Source organism: Medicago sativa, chromosome 7, assembly GCF_051527215.1.
Source record: "Medicago sativa cultivar Bolivia chromosome 7, Bolivia_mono, whole genome shotgun sequence".
NCBI classification, from domain to species: Eukaryota; Viridiplantae; Streptophyta; class Magnoliopsida; order Fabales; family Fabaceae; genus Medicago; species Medicago sativa.
This window is the reverse complement of record NC_140755.1, coordinates 7517007-7532122: the sequence shown is the minus strand read 5'-3', so window position 1 is coordinate 7532122 and position 15116 is coordinate 7517007. Positions and strand designations below refer to the sequence as shown.

At 38.2% G+C, this 15116-nt stretch overlaps 1 pseudogene; it reads right to left on the bottom strand.

The window, feature by feature from the left end:
* Positions 1-2055: 2055 nt before the first annotated feature.
* On the bottom strand, positions 2056-4663 carry LOC146903927 (PKS-NRPS hybrid synthetase cheA-like; annotated as a pseudogene).
* Positions 4664-15116: the final 10453 nt, after the last annotated feature.

Genomic DNA, 15116 nt, shown 5'->3' with positions numbered 1-15116 from the left:
TTTTAAATGAGTTAAAATTAACAAAATAGGACCAAATTTATTAACAAAACACAGATGAAGGACCAATTTGAGACATTTAACAGTAAAGGGATCAAACTGAAGTTAAAGGACCAACGGATGTATTAAGCCATAAAAAGTATGATTAGATGTATATCCAAGTAAAATTTTAGTCATTGAAATTACATTATAAACGCTAATCTAATGGTATGAGTTTTAAAACGCCTATTCGAATTATTCTCAGGATTATCAAGTAGGGAAGTCCACCTCAAAACAACTAAACTTTCAACAACAAACAAATCTAATGAGTTGTTCACCTCAACATTCTGGATGACGCGAGACATAAATCTCCCTCAACACATTCAAATATAATAAGTGTTGTTGCTTATCTCGAATGAAAATTGCTTTTCTGACATAGAAAACTTCACAATGACACAAGTAAAATACTTAAATGCCCCCAGCGGTAGTTAACTACCGCTAACTGCTTTTTTCATCCTTTTACCAACTTGCTGAAGTGAAGTGCATCACTCCTTCATTCAAGGACCATGACTCCCATAGAAGAGACTTCTTACGGGACTCCGCCCCTCAAAATCCAAAATTCCATTGTTTAGACCCATTTTTCATTTTTTTTTATTTTTCATATTCTCATAAAAATCCGAAAAAATTTGCATTAGTTTTATTTGATTTTTAAAATTTTTTTGTGCTATTTTTATATTTTTATGATTTTATTTGACAGGTTTTTAGCATTTTTTTACTTAGTTTTTTTGTGGTTTTTAAAAGCAAAACTCAAAACTGTTGAAATGTGAGAGAGTCTGATGGCTGATTATACATAAGAATTATCCGGATTATAAAATCCGAAATAGTAAACATGAATCCGGATTTTAAAATCCGGAATGCACAAGGGCATTTTTGGAAATTTTACAGGGCGCAGGAGAAGGACATAGGGTGGGAAAAATAATAGCCGTATAATTAAAAAGGCCAGGCTTAGGCCTATAAAATAGGAATTCTGCTGTTCACCCAGCACATTTTGCTCGCGCCCTGCAGCCGTTCCAAATTTACCCTTGCGCTAGTTAACTCCCGCAAGTGTAAAACTATGCGCTAGTTAACTAACGCTGCGTCAATTAAGATGCGAAAGTGTAAAACACTGCATGAGTTAACTCACACATAGTGTTAACACTTACGCGAGTTAACTCACGCACTACTGATATATCAGTACAACAATGAATGTTGTACTGATATGCATTGAATGCAATATGTGTCATCAAAGACCCGTAACCTTAAGATGCTCGTAATTGAACCGACTTACGTCAGTTTAACAAGATTATTTGATAATACGACACAATCGATCAAAATTACACAAAAACATCGTTTTTTTTTCACAATCACATAATCACACATAATGATCCAAACGGTCCAAATTACACAAATTCGCGGGTAATGACCCGTAATCACTTAAACACACTTAATGATATAATATAAGTAGTTGAAAAATTATTGACAAAGAGTAATGCGAGCAATAATTGGTGTGACATAACCGGCCACCAAAAAAATAATTCATTTCATTTAATATATATAATATTAGTAACATATTGGCCACAAATATCCAAATTACATAACCGGCCACCAAAAAATACGTCGGGGTGTAATACCACCAAAAAATAGGACGAACACTGACCGACCTATAACTGTCCTAACCTATTATAACCTATCTAAGAGGTCTAGTGACATTCCTAAATTGTCGTCTTCTTCCATGTCTTTCGTCCATTCAAATTCTTGTTCCTTTTTTTGCGGAGTGGGAGTATCATCACAAACAATTGGATTGTGCTCATTTGTTGGTTTCTTTGGCGGCTTCGGCTCGGAGGACATGAGTTTATTGTAAGCGTTTTGTCTATTCAAAAACACAAAATGTCAATTCTCCGCCTCACCAATCTTGGTGTTCATCCACTCCTTACAACTCGGTGGTAACAGACAACCTTCCTTCAAAATAACATGAAGATAGTGGTCGGGAATTAAGCAAAGACACATGATGTTGGAATGTGGATTAAGTGGAAGAGCACTTCAGATTGGGAAATATGTCTCCCATGCACCACCCATTTCGAGCAAAGTCAATAGAACAACAGATCTTTTATAGCAAGAAGCAATAATGTGACCCATATCCGGAGTGGTCATCCACTTATCTACCAACGCAACACCAATTGTACATTTTGGAGGGTATAAACCATTCAAGATTTTGTTATAACGCTCCTCTGTGTCATATATCGGCATGTAGTCACTCTTGTGATTTTTCAACTCATTAATAAGTGCATACCGAACCAAAACATGATCTTCCTCATCCTTCCCCAAGTGCCTAGCTATCACCCAAAATCCACAATGACCATCCCTTTTAACATTCACAATATCTTCAACAAAAGGTCGCATGAGATTTGGAATTTGTGAAATATAGGGATATTCCTCAATGATTTTGAAGTAGACGATGAAGCTTGTAAGTGGGAGTAAGTGCCAAGGCGTGCATCTTTCCTCCTTGGAAGTGACCTCTTGGGTTGTGAAGGTTGACTATCCGGATTTTGAGAGTCAACAGTCTCCCACCTTGAGGGGATTCGACCCGATGATGACACTTTGAGTGTAGTCCTCTTCCTTTTAGGTGCTCCCTTGGTTACCGCCTTTTTCAAAGGCGGAGACAAAATTGTGGTTTCCGGAAATGCTATTTGACGCATCATCTCTTTGATGTGGAGTTTCATATTGTAAGGGCTTTTCTTGAGAAGTTCTTGAATGCCATTCCACTCCTTCATCACGGAAAAATCATCATCAGTCTTTTCTCCTTGTACACACAACCTTTTCCAATAAGGGTATATATCATCAAAGATAAGAGGCAATTTTTGCTTGCTCTTCATGGCAATAATACACGCACAAGGTAACCCGTGCGATGTCTTTTGCACACAACCACAATCTTCCTCACCAAAGCCGAATGTCTTGGAGCATTTCAATTTATCATAGATAAATTTCAATGCGCGTATAGATACATAACCCTCTAACTCTCTCATCATCTTGATTTTTTTGTATTTGTGTTCTAAGACCGTTTTGTTCCTCCCAAAACTTCCTTGTATTTCACCAAATTGCACGGCCAACATCTTGTGAATTTCATCCAAACATGATGCCAAATCACCCACGCTACTCCTCAAATATCTTTTCAACACTCCATGAGCCGATTCAACAATGTTGGTGGTTCTACACCCTAGATGCAAGACTTTATTCGTCCATGCCCTCACAAATTTTTCCTTAAGGTTCAAAACCGTGGTTTCAACATATTTAATGAATTCCAAAAATGGCATGCATACCTCTTTGAATTTCAATAAATTACTTGCATATGATTCCTCCGTAGGAGATTCGACCAACTCTCTCCAAGTGATCACAACTTTCTCAAAAACTTCTATATTCTTCACCTTGTTCTTCTTCAATTCTTTCGTGTCAACTTTTTCACCCTTAGGAGGCTTTGGGTGAACTCTACAATCTGTGATGCACTTAGCCCTTACATTCTTCCCAATATGAAAATAACAAAGCATGGTGTATGTTTGAGGGAAAACTGTGCCAACGACATTCATCAAAGCACCATCCCTATCAGTGACAATCACCTTAGGCATGTTGTCTTTTGAGGACAGGAGACCTTTCAACATCGTAAGTGTCCAAGCAAAGTTATCCTCTAGTTCAAAGTGAAGAAAGCCGAAACCAACGGAATACGTCATTTTTGTAGAGGTGCAACCAACTATCTCAAACAACGACATTCGGTAGTTGTTGGTTTTGTATGTAGAGTCCATGACCAAAATGGTCGGAAAGGTGTTGAGCAATTTAATTGACTCCGGATGAGCAAATAAGATGTCTTCAAGAGTGGTTTCCTCACTATTGCATCTTGTGTAATATACATATTTATGCTCCACCAACTTCGAAATCAAGAATTGCAACTCCATCATGTCACCTCTTTCCCCCTTGCGCCATCTTGTTCGCACATTGTACACTTGCTTGATTGCTGTCACACTTTCTTTGTTATTTTGCTTCAAATTGGTGAGAATATTTCGAGGCACAGTCAAGCTCTTTGTCATTTCGATAACTTTTTTCTTCTCCTCCGCACTAAGTCTACTCGCAATAAGGTGTCCTTGTAACTTTTCCTCCAAGTCATGGTTGTGCATTCCACAAAGCATTGCAAGCCACCAATCATTTGTATCTTTATCAATGAAACCTTTCAACCTAAACGGACAATTACATTTCCTTGAGCCGATGCCTTCAAGGTTCGGTTTCTTCCTTGTCTTAGGTGGCTTGTATATCCCACTCCTTTCACATTGCATCGTCAAGTACGACCTTTTTAAAACGCTTTATCTATACAAACACCTAATCCAACCTTTACCCCTTGTCGACGGACCCAAGTAAGTAACTATTCTCGCTCTCTCCATCTTGCATTTGTTGTAAAAAATGAGGCGATGTCGCGAGCTTCACAAATAACATCGATAGGTACCGGTTTAGGTTCTTCAATTTTACCAATTCGAGCTTGAATTGGAATTTGGACTTTAAACGGTTTCAAATTAACGGTGGGTTTGACATCGCCGGAACCTTCACCGGAAGCTTCATTTTTGGCCGGTTTCGGTTGAACGTCATCATCCGCAACATTGTCAACCATCTCGCTATATATCTATTGAATAAAAAAAATTACAAAAGAATAAATAAATTACTTGCGGAACAAGCTAACCAAGAATAAATGTGGCGCAAAAAATTAAAAAAACATCACTGCACAATGGCGTGACTTAAGCCACACAACACTTTAACACTTGCGACACTTAAGTCACGCAACCTTTACAACTTGCGCAAGTTAACTTGCGCACCTAGCCCTATTGCCTACGAAAACCAGACGAACCAAGCACAAAAACCAGCGAAATGAGATGAGTTTTGATGATACAATACCTGATATTTGGTGCTTGATGAGCGTAGAAACTTGCTTCCTTACGATTTGCAATTATTTGGGATGAGGATTTTGACCCAAAAAAATCGCACTTTTTGGGTTTTTGAAGGTGGAGGGAAAGAAAATGGTGCTTTGAGTTTGGACTGATGGGTTTTGTACGAAAACAGTAACACTGCGTCACTTAACTTGCGCTGCGTGAATTAAGGTGTGCAGCGTTACTTAAGGTGCGCAAGGGTAAATTTGGAACGACTGCAGGGCGCGAGCAAAATGTGCAGGGTGGAGAGCAGAATTCATAAAATAGTCTATTAAGCCTGACAGGCCGGCCAGTATATTTGGACAGGATGAAGCATTCATAATTATTGGGCTTAGTTAACCAATTCACGTTTGGGCTGAATGATCCGCTCCAACCTCTATAACACCTTAATATAAATAGAGAACTAGACTTTCCAAATGTAGTAGGCGAAAGAAAAGTTTAATGGTTCAATTACAACTTACAATGTTAATGTCATCATTTTTTTAGTACAAATATTCATTCTGTTTTTACATGCCTGCAAATTACAGAATCCCTTACTCCTTAAAGTTATTAGATCTGCAAACACTTAACCCTAAAAATTTGCCTCCAAAATCGCAGCATTAAATGCTAAGTGAGATAACCCTAAAAAAATTCCCCTCCTAACTATTTGGTAATTTGAATTTCAAATTATTTTATTGGAATTGGAATAAACCTGCTAATTTTAGTGGCATTTACCAATACATGTTATTAATATCAGTGATATTTTCAAAGCAAAAATTTAACGGTAAAAATTTGACCGAGCAGCTAAAACATATCACCACTCCCTCTTTTTCCTCACTCTCTCTCTCTCTCACGTAACAACACACACAGACCCTTTCCTTCAAAAATACACAAAAATCCTTCTTCTTCTTCTACCTTCATTTCCATCCTCTAAAGTAAAAACTTCATCATCTTCATTTCTTCGTCCTCTACAAAACCCACTTGCTTTCCACCACGCCAGAGTTGCACCACCGTCGTTAATCACCACGTCGGATTCGCTCTTTATAGCGCCAGGGTCGCTGTCAGAAGCTTCTTTTATTTTGCAAGGTTAATTGTTATTTTCAGCTTTTGTATTCCTCGATCTAATACTGAATCATTCATTGATTTTTATCTTTGTTTGGTTTTTTGTTTATTCCTTTACTGACAAAATCGCAAGGGCTTCAAATTTCATCGCCAAACTCCAACTCACGACTCTTTGTTTGGTACCATTTACACATAACCTTCAATATCAGGTATGATTCTCAAATTTCTTCAATCAGTTTTATGTTTTTAACTTGATTTTCGTGTTTATTTTAAGTTTGTATTTCTATTTAGTGATGTTTAATCGTTGATTACAAGTTTTTGTTGATTTCTGATTTTATTAACCCTATTTTGAGAACTCTAATGCTAGATATGGCGAATTGTGTTTTCACGACAACCTTGCGACATGCATAATTGTATTGCAGCAGGCTTTATTCCTTTTCATCTGCTATGTGTGTTTTTAAACAATTTTAGCATCCAACTATTGATAAATAGCACCACTCCTTTGAAAATAGATATTTTGGAGTGAATGCAAAATCTGATTTTTTTTAGCTTGACTATTGGCTTTTTATATTTTCGACCCTGTATATAGATTGAAGCAAACAATAAAGAATATACACTAATTGCATCAAAGTTGTCAACCAAATGAAAATAAGAAGTGCTTTGTTTGTGTTTAGTGTATGCTTAATGAAAATTTATAGCATCCATAAAGATAAATGATGACATGCTGTCATTACGTAATTTTTAGGACTTATTTTGACATTTTGATAGAGTTCTAAGCAACATTAAGTGTCCAGGAGCAGTTAAAAGCATCAAATATGGAAGAACTGGAAGAAGCCAATCGTACTGCGATTTGCTAATCGCAATACGATTTCTTGAAGTCAGAGAGCATGTTTTTTGAAGAGTTGGATCGCAATACGATCCATACCATCGTGATACGATTTCAAGAAGGGCTTTAAAGGAAATTAGGGTTCAAAGATGCAATCGTGGTACGATTTTACCATCGTGGTACGATTGGGTGCGATCCAGAAGTTGCCTATTTAAGCTCAGCTCACTCTCAAACATGAGGATGACGATTTTGGAGAGCTAAAGTGCGATTTTAACACCCAGAAGGCTGCAGCGGAGAGGATTTCATCATCTCTAACCCAGTTTATGTATGTTTTAATTCTTTCATTGATTATGCTATTTGTAAACTCAATTATGAGTAGCTAAATCTCTTAGAGATTAGGTCGGAGATGAACCTATGTAACCCTAATTGATCATATGTTGCTGTGAAACTCTATTGTTTATTAATGAATTTCTAGTCTTTATTCAATTCAATTGTTCTTAATGCTTTTTATATCCTGATCAAATATAAACATGATTTTGTGAGATCGAATGACTACTGACCATAGCTTTCAACTTAGACCTAATTGAATTGTTCTGATAAACATGGTTAGTCTAGGAATAGATAATCGTTTGTTAGTGATATTAGGTTAACGTTCATAAAACCTTCAAGGATTATTAGACCACCTAAGGAATTAGGGGCTGTAGTTTAAGAAGAGGGTCCTAACTCAAGGGATTGATTAGGGCTAATTTGTTAACTATCGTGAAACTAGAAAATCATTAGTAATAATAGGTGCAGTAACCAATTAGGGGAAACATAGAGGATTCGAAGACCTGATCACATCTCTCTCCATATTTTCTTAATCAAATCTCATTCTTTTATTTGATTTCATAAAATCAAACCAAATCTACTGCCTAGTGGTAAAACAAAATAAACTTTTAAACATCCTAATTTTATAACGCAATTGAATTATTGAAGTTAAAAACAGTCCTCGTGGGATCGATATTTTTACTACTTCGATAGTATTTGGTGCACTTGCCAGAGATCTATCAAGTTTTTGGCGCCGTTGCCGGGGACTGTTGAATTATTTCAACAAGGCAATTAGGTTATAATTTAGGGTTTTTGCAATTTAATTTTTTGTTTTTAATTTTTGTTTTTCTGTTTTCATATTCACTTGATTACTTTGCGTTGTGCAGTGCTACTAAGGTATTTTTCTGTTTATGCGAGGTAAACAGAGCTCTGACGACTTAGAGTACGATCCGGAAATTGAAAGGACTGCTAGAGCACTTCGGAAAGCTGTCCGATCGCAAAGATTAGCTCAGTCCGTTCCACCGGGTGTTCGAGAACAAATACCGGAGCCACTCTCAACGGAATCTGAAACGATCTCTTCTCCTAAATCTGCAACTATGGAAGGAGAAGGAGTTGTACCACCGAGACCTAAGCAAGGAGACTACGGGTTAGCCACTCATCGCGGTCAACTGACCCACACTTTTCAACCCGCTAACCCCGTAGCCTTCGACATCAAGACAACTGTCCTCAACGGTTTGAGGGACAAGCAATTCGATGGGACTGAAGCTATGAGTCCTCATGAACACCTGAGCCGCTTTGCTGAAACTTGTGAGTTTTGTGTGCAACCAGCCACCGTGACTGAAGCACAAAAGAAGCTAAGGCTGTTTCCTTTCACCTTGACGGGAAGAGCGAAAGATTGGTTGCTAACAATACCAAACGGGACTGTCCAAACATGGGAAGAGTTAGAGCTGAAGTTCTTGGAGAAATATTTCCCTATGTCTAAATATTGGGAAAAGAAGATGGAGATCTCTAACTTCAAGCAAGGAGAAGGTGAATCATTGTATGATGCTTGGGAGCGATTTAACTTACTTCTTAAGAGATGCCCGAATCATGAGTTCACCGAGAAACAATACCTCCAAATCTTCACTGAGGGGGTAACACCAAACACTAGAATGTTCTTAGATGCTTCCGCGGGAGGTAGTCTCAAGAGCAAAACTGATCATGAAGTCCAAGCTTTAATTGAGAACATGGCTGGAAATGAGTATCGTGCTGAAGCTAAGAAGAAAGAAAGAGGAGTGTTTGGGGTGAGTGAACAAACTGCTATCCTTGCTAACCAAGCAGCTATGAACAAACAAATTGAAGCTCTAACTAAGGAGTTTCAAGGCTTCACCTTGGCTCATAAGCAACAACAAGTGGCTGCAATCAAATGTGACTTATGTGGTGAAGAACATCCCAACGGTGAATGTGTTCCGGAAGGATCAAGTGAAGAAGCTAACTTCATGGGAGGTTATCAAAGGCAGAATCAATACTACAATTCAGGCATTAATAAGCATCCAAATCTAAGCTACTCAAACAACAATGCTTTGAACTCTCAGATGCTCACTCCTCCTCAACAACAACAAAGAAAGTCATCAGCTCTTGAGGAAACTATGATGAACTTCATGAAGATGACTCAAGGCAACTTTGAAGAGATGAAAAAGAGTCAAGAAGCTGAAAGAAAGAACAATGAAGCTTCTAGGAAGATGCTTGAAACTCAACTGGGGCAATTAGCTAAGCAGTTGGCTGAACAAAACAAAGCCGGATTCTCAGGTAACACTAAAGATAACCCTAAGAATGAGTCTTGTAATGCTATTGAATTGAGGAGCAAAAAGGTTTTGACACCTTTAGTTCCAAAAGCTCAAAAAAAGGTTGATGAAGTAGTTGAGGTGGAGGAGAATGATGTAGTTGAAAAAAATGATGAGGGTGTAGTTGAAAAAGAAAATGATCATGGAGTAGTTGAAAACGAAAGGAAGAAAAAAATAGAGGGAGAAAAAAGTGAGAAATTGATAGATGAAGATTCAATCTTGAGGAAGTCGAAGAGTCAAATTCTGAAAGATGGAGATAAGCCACAAGTTATTCCATCATATGTGAAGCTTCCATATCCCCACCTATCCAAGAAGAAGGAAAAGGACGAGGGTCAATTCAAGAAGTTCATGCAACTTTTCTCACAACTTCAGGTGAATATTCCTTTCGGTGAAGCTCTTGATCAAATGCCGTTATATGCTAAGTTCATGAAAGACTTGTTAACTAAACGAAGGAAGCCTAAGGATGATGAGAACATAGCACTTTCTGAAAATTGTAGTGCCATTCTTCAAAAGAAGCTGCCACCTAAGTTGAAGGATCCTGGAGCTTTCACTATCCCTTGTTCCATTAGATCAGTAGACATTGGTAGAGCTTTATGTGACTTGGGAGCAAGTATCAATCTGATGCCTCTTTCAATGATGAAGAAGCTTAAGTGTGGGGAGCCAAAACCAACAAGAATGACCATTACTTTAGCTGATCGGTCAATCTCTTATCCTTTCGGTATACTTGAAGATGTGCTAGTCAAGGTTAATGACTTGATATTTCCGGCAGATTTTGTGATCTTAGACATGGCTGAAGATGAAGAAATGCCACTTATTCTAGGAAGACCTTTCCTTGCAACTGGCCGTGCTTTGATTGACATTGAGAAAGGAGAGCTAATGTTGAGATTCCATAAGGAGCAAGTAGTGTTTAATATATTTGAGGCCATGAAGCACAAAGATGAAAATCCCAAGTGTTATCGGATTGACATTGTTGAAGAAATAGTTAAAGATGACTCTTGTGAACATCAACCAACACACCCTCTTGAACGTGCAATTGTGAATTCTATAGCAAAAGGTGAAGATGATGAAGATCTTGAAGTAAGTGATTGTGTGAAGCAACTAGCAGCAAGCAAGCAAGAGTTGGGTCCGGTAAAAATAGAAGAATTAATGGGTAAGCACTCTATGGATGCTCCTATTTTGAGTGGAGAAGGAGAGAAAAATCCAGAATTAAAAGAACTCCCTTCTCACTTGAAATATGTTTTTCTCACTAAGGATGCCTCTAAACCAGTAATCATCAGCAATACCTTGACACCTTTGGAAGAAGAAAAATTAATGAGGGTGTTAAGAGACAATCAAGGAGCTTTGGGGTGGAACATTTCTGATTTGAAGGGTATTAGTCCAGCTTATTGCATGCATAAAATACACATGGAGGCTGAATACAAACCGGTGGTTCAACCTCAAAGGACACTTAACCCAACAATGAAGGAAGTGGTAAAGAAAGAGGTGCTGAAGTTACTAGATGCAGGTATGATCTACCCTATCTCAGATAGCTCATGGGTAAGTCCAGTTCATGTGGTACCCAAGAAAGGAGGAATGACGGTGGTAGCAAATGAAAAAAATGAATTGATACCTACCCGCACCGTCACTGGTTGGAGAATGTGTATAGACTACCGGAGGTTGAATACCGCAACAAGAAAGGACCACTTTCCATTACCATTCATGGATCAAATGATTGAGAGATTGGCTGTCCAAGCCTTCTATTGCTTCTTGGATGGGTATTCAGGGTATAATCAAATTGCAGTAGCTCCGGAGGATCAAGAAAAGACTGCCTTCACTTGTCCATTTGGAGTGTTTGCTTATCGAAGGATGCCCTTTGGGCTGTGTAATGCGCCGGCAACCTTTCAAAGGTGCATGCTTTCCATCTTCTCTGATATGATAGAGAAGAACATTGAGGTATTTATGGACGACTTTTCTATTTTTGGTAAGTCCTTTGATCAATGCTTGTTCCATTTAAATGCTGTACTTAGAAGATGCACCGAAACTAACCTTATTTTGAATTGGGAAAAATGTCATTTTATGGTAACTGAAGGTATAGTTTTGGGACATAAAATAAGTGCTAAAGGCATTGAGGTGGACCAAGCCAAGATAGAGGTTATAGAGAAACTTCCTCCACCCGTCAACGTTAAAGGAGTGAGGAGTTTCTTGGGGCATGCCGGTTTCTATCGGCGGTTCATAAAAGACTTTTCTAAAATTTCCAAACCCCTCTGTAACCTCTTGGTCAAAGAAAACGAGTTTAATTTTGATTCTAAATGTCTAAATGTTTTTTCTTTGATTAAAAACAAGTTGGTAACTGCACCAATAATCATTGCACCCGATTGGGATTTACCTTTTGAACTTATGTGTGATGCAAGTGATTATGCTGTTGGTGCAGTCCTAGGCCAACGCAAGAACAAATTTTTTCATGCAATTTACTATGCAAGCAAGGTTTTAAATGAAAATCAAGTTAACTATTCCACAACTGAAAAGGAATTGCTTGCGGTAATCTTTGCATTGGAAAAATTTCGTTCTTATCTAATAGGCTCCAAAGTCATTGTTTTTACAGATCATGCAGCTCTCAAATATCTCTTAACTAAAGGGGATTCAAAGCCTCGACTGTTGAGGTGGATCCTATTATTGCAAGAATTTGATCTTGAAATTCGTGACAAGAAGGGAGTCGAGAACGTGGTAGCTGACCACCTCTCAAGGCTGGAAAATGATGAGGTAACAAAGAAGGAGAAGGCCATCAAGGCCGAGTTCCCTGATGAACAGCTGTTTGCTATTGGAGAAAGACCTTGGTTTGCTGACATGGCAAACTTTAAGGCCGGCAACATAGTTCCTGATGATCTGACCTACCCTCAGAGGAAAAAGTTCTTCAAAGATGCAAACCACTACTTGTGGGATGACCCATATCTGTTTAAGGTAGGTACTGACGGTTTGATTAGACGTTGTGTTGCAGGTGAGGAAGCACATAGTATCATGTGGTACTGCCATAGCTCAGCTTATGGAGGCCACCACAGTGGAGAAAGAACAGCTGCAAAAATTTTGCAAAGTGGATTCTGGTGGCCCACCCTTTTCAAAGATTGCCACGACTTTGTCACAAGATGTGACAGATGCCAAAGGACAGGTAACATATCAAAGAGGAATGAAATTCCCCTAAAAGGAATCATTGAAGTTGAACCATTTGATTGTTGGGGTATTGATTTTATGGGACCATTCCCTTCCTCTTACTCTTATCTCCATATTCTAGTCTGTGTTGATTATGTCACAAAGTGGGTTGAAGCGATACCATGTGTTGCTAATGATGCCAAAACGGTTGTCAACTTCCTTCAAAAGAATATTTTCACTAGGTTTGGAACCCCTAGAGTATTGATCAGTGATGGGGGGAAGCATTTTTGCAATAATTTTCTTGAAAACGTGCTCAAAAAGTATAACATTAAGCACAAAGTTGCAACTCCCTATCACCCACAAACTAGTGGTCAAGCAGAGGTTTCAAACCGACAGCTGAAACAGATTCTGGAGAAGACAGTTGCGTCAAATAGAAAAGATTGGTCTAGGAAATTAGATGACGCACTGTGGGCATATAGGACAGCCTTTAAGACCCATCTTGGGTTCTCACCCTATCAGTTAGTCTATGGGAAGGCATGTCATCTTCCAGTCGAGCTAGAACATAAAGCTTATTGGGCCATTAAGGCCTTAAATTTTGATCAAGTAGCCGCTGGTAAGAAAAGAATTTTGAAACTTAATGAACTTAAGGAGATGAGGCTTAGAGCGTATGAAAATGCGCTCATCTATAAAGCCAGGACAAAAAGGTATCATGACAAAAACTTAGTGCCTAGGGATATTAACTGTGGACAACTAGTTTTGTTGTATAATTCCAGGTTGAAGCTATTTCCTGGGAAGCTCAAGTCAAAATGGTCTGGACCATTCTTGGTCAAAAGTGTGTCACCATATGGAGCTGTTGAACTAGTGACACCTGAAGGAGATCGAAGTTTCAAAGTAAATGGACAAAGAGTTAAACCATACCTAGGTGGCGACCTACCAAAAGGAAGGGTGGCACTCATTCTGAAGGACCTCTGAGAATCCTTAGCAGTCAAGCTAGTGACGATAAAGAAGCGCTAAGTGGGAGGCAACCCACTACATTTACTTTGTTTTCAATTTATTTTCTTTATTTTCTTTTTAATGTCAAAGTCCATCGAACCTATCTCCCTATTGTAATTGCTCCTACACTTGTTTATTATTAATGAATTTGTTTTGTTTCATGTGACCTATTCCAGTTTAGTAACAGTTGTTTGATGAAACGGTATTCCAAAAGTTCTAAAGGAGGGGTGACTTGATTCAAAGGCGAAGTGTACGGCGTTGCTAGGTAGTCACATACTCCCAGAAATCTCAGCCATAAGGTTCATTGCCAAATTTGTTTTTCAATTTACTTATATTTAGATTAGTTTTCCATGCAACTACATTTCTAGAACTTGCATTGTTTCTCTATTATTGATTGGTCTTTGTCATATACACACTGAGGCAAAAGTGCTTGGTCCTGTGAGCCTTTTTGAAGCCTACCCTGATTTTAATTGTTATATATTATCCATTTCTTAGCCAATTTGAGCCGGTAGGATTAGAACTTTTTGTTCGGTGACAAACTACATTACAAGCCTAGAGACCTTTAGGACTTGTCCCTTAATGTATTTTCTGAGTTAAGGCATTGTAGGATGTTGCTAAAGATTAAGTTTGGGGTTGCTATTGGAATTTGCAACCAATTAAGTTTGGGGTGGGGGTACTAGAGAATAAGAGAACAAAAATGAAAGAAAAAGAAATTGTCATGCAAAATACACACAAAAATGGTGTATGAAAAAAAAAATATATATGATGAAAATGAAATGATGAAAAGAAAGGGACAAAACACATTGAAAATCCGAGTAACTTCAAACTCGATTGTCCCTACTGTTGAAAACATTCTCTAGTACCTTTGCATAGATTGTTATTCCACAAGGTGAATGAAGGAAGGATTGAATTTTGTACTTTAACTTTCGTAGGAATGCCTAACTCAAATTTTGTGTAGTCTACTTATCCAAATATATCCCACCTTTCACCTAAGCCCCGTTATAACCCTGAAGACCTCAAAAGTGTGTAATGATATTGACTTTGATTGATATTTAGAAACTTTTCAAGCGTATGGTAATATGTAGACCTGCATGTCGACTGGTAGAACCCTATTTCATATTGATGCGTGGAGTTGTGAATTGGTGGATGCGAACAAGTCAAACTAGCTCATCTTTAGCTAGAAGGAGAATGAACTTTTGGGTACTATCGTTTTGTCAGGTAACTGTTATTTTACTGTCGTTTGTCACTGTTGCAAGCAAATTCCTTGAGGACAAGGAATGGTTTAAGTTTGGGGTTGTGATGACATGCTGTCATTACGTAATTTTTAGGACTTATTTTGACATTTTGATAGAGTTCTAAGCAACATTAAGTGTCCAGGAGCAGTTAAAAGCATCAAATATGGAAGAACTGGAAGAAGCCAATCGTACTGCGATTTGCTAATCGCAATACGATTTCTTGAAGTCAGAGAGCATGTTTTTTGAAGAGTTGGATCGCAATACGATCCATACCATCGTGATACGATTTCAA